We start from the raw sequence: 2,854 nt of genomic DNA, 5'->3' as shown, positions 1-2,854 counted from the left end.
CTGGCTCCTCTGAAGGGATGCCCAAAGTCAGGCTCTCTTCCACCTCCCCTTGGACCCTGCGAACCAAAGACTGCACGTCAGAGGCATGGAGAGAGCTGATCCCATGATCAGTCAGGTGTGGGGAAAGAACCTTCCTCAAAGGCCCTTCCTGGGGGGAGATGGGTGGTTTGGACTGCGAGCCTGTCTCCCTCTGAGCGCTAGGTGCAAGCCCATGAGTGGAGGGCGAGGCCTTCGTGAGTAACTGCAGAGAGAAGAAAAGAGGAAGCCGCTGCCTTTCAGTGGAAACTTCTCTGAGAACTGTTGGGTACAGGATGTGTCATTGGTCGGTGCAGGAGGTTGCGACAACCACGATGGCTTCAGTGACTCCTCAGCCCCTCCAGTGGCTGATGTCACACAGAGAACCTCTGTCTTCTTGGTCCTGGGATCTGAGGGGCCGTAACAAGCAGGCCACAGTGGTTCTGAAATATTGAGATCCAAATCTTTTAAAATCACACTCCATTTTAGAGGACCGGATCGAAGTTTGAACTCAGGTAAACTAACAGGCTGGTACCTAGCAGTTTCCAAGTTGATCCCCCCAAAAACCCAAGCCTAGCTCCAGTCTCTAGGCTAATCCCCATCAAAACCAGCATCTCCAGGTTATTCCCCCAGCAAACCTGTACCCCCCAGGTTACAAGCCCACCCCCTGCCTAACGACCACCAATGTAAAGAAGAGCTTAAGTTTATGATATGACTCCCAGCACCAGCCAATTATGTTAAAGGTCATAATAGCTGTCCAATTAGATGCTTGCTGCTTACTATAAAGCCTTAAAGCCTTGCCCTGATAGACATTCAGGGCTCCGCCACCACTAAGACCATCCCGCATGCACTGGGGGCGGGGTCCCGCGCTAGCTCGAATAGAATATAAAGACCCTGCTGTGAGTTGCATCGGGTTGGGCCCCTGTGTGTGTTTTTGGGGATCACTAACATTTCCCTGGCACAGCATGACTTCCCGTGCATTGTCACGAAAGGGCTGTGGTTCATCCCGAGCTAGGTGCCTGTCCTACTTATGATCTCTACTGCTGCGATGAAACGCCATGACCAAAGCAATCTGGGGAGGAAACGGTCTGTTTCTCTTTATCACTGAGGGAAGTCAAGGCAGGAACCCAAACTGGGCAGGAACCTGGTGGCAGGAGTCGATGCAGAGGCTATGGAGGGCGCTGCTTACTGGCTGCTCAGCTGTTTTCTCAGGGAACCCAGGATCAGCAGCCCAGATCCCACAAAGAGGTCCTCCTCTATCAATCAATGCCTTCGGGCTTGCCTAGAGCCTAGTCCTACGGAGGCATTTTCTCAGTTGGGTTTTTCCCTCTCAGATGACTGTGTCAAGCTGACATAAATCTATCCAGCACAGTGCCTCATTCGCTGACCCCAAAGGCCTGTCTTACATAAGGAAGTCTCTCTTCCGTCTGTCAACATGAAGCCAGTGTGCAAGTTATCTGGCTTTATCAAAGGTTCAGACACCTTCGAGAATTTTATAAAACCGTTCACCCATGTCTGAGTTAAAAGCAAGTGTCTAGTCCTGGTGAGCGATTTTGGAAAGATTCACGGGATTTTCCCTGGCTTTGTCAGGAAGCCCCAAAAGCCCCTGGAATTTTGGTAAATCCCCGCTAACCCTCCTGGAAGCCCCTGTTTCTGAATCACTGGGTGTGAGAGCTGTACGAGAAGCCCTTGAGCACTTGAAACCGAGCACTGAGAAGCGCTGTGAGCGCAAAGTGGCTTTGAAGGTTTAAGGTCAAGGAGGAATGTAGCTGGGGAAGGAACTTGGTGCACGGCCCTGGGTTTAACCCCTAGTGCCAAAAAAAGGAAAAACAAAGCCTGAGCTACACACCTGGTACACCGCTGCTAAGAGACTGAAGTCAGAGGACTACTACAAGTTTGGGGCCAGCCTGGGCTGCACAGCAAGATCCCATCTGAAAGAAAACAAAATAGAGCCATTTAAAAAAATGGTTATAGGATGGTACATATAATTCTGAAGCTTCATAGGTAGAGGCAAGAGCAACTCTTGTTCAAGGTCATCCTTCACTAAAAGCAAGCTCAAGGCTAGCCTGGGCTACATGAGACTTTTTTTTTTTAAATAGAGAATGCTTAATGATTTTTATTGATGCATTAAACTATAAGTTGACTTGGAGTTGAAATTTATTATTAAAATATTCAGGGTGGGGTTGGAGAGATGGCTCAGTGGTTAAGAGCACTGACTGCTCTTCCAGAGGTCCTGAGTTCAAATCCAAGCAACCACATGGTGGCTCACAACCATCTGTAATGAGATCTGATGCCCTCTTCTGGTGTGTCTGAGGACAGCTACAGTGTACTTATATATAATAAATAAATCTTTAAAGAAATGTTCAAGGTGTGTTGATACATGTCTTTAATCTCAGCACTCCAGGGGCAGAGTCAGTTGATCTCTATGAGGTCAAGGCCAGCCTAGTCTACATAGTAAGTTCCAGGACAGCCAGAGCTACATAAAGAGATAAAGAGGCCCTCAAAGACAAATTAAAGAACTGAAAAAAATTAATATGTCTGAGGTACAGCTCAATGGTAGAGTGGTTGCTTATATGCAGAAGGCCCTGGGATCAATACACACACACACACACACACACACACACACACACACACACACACACACACACAAACGTACACACACACAGAGTCATCTATTTCTTTTTGTTTTTGTTTGGGTTTGGTTTTTTTTCTTTTTTTTTGAGATAGGGTTTCGCTATGTGGCCCAACTGTCCTGGAGCTCACAAAGAGCTGCCTGCTTCTGCCTTCAAACCCAGAGATTGAAAGTTTGTGCCATTATGCCTGACCCCTTCAGTTTCTA

Source organism: Rattus rattus, chromosome 18 (assembly GCF_011064425.1).
Source record: "Rattus rattus isolate New Zealand chromosome 18, Rrattus_CSIRO_v1, whole genome shotgun sequence".
Lineage (NCBI taxonomy): Eukaryota > Metazoa > Chordata > Mammalia > Rodentia > Muridae > Rattus > Rattus rattus.
Note: the sequence above shows the minus strand (reverse complement) of the source record.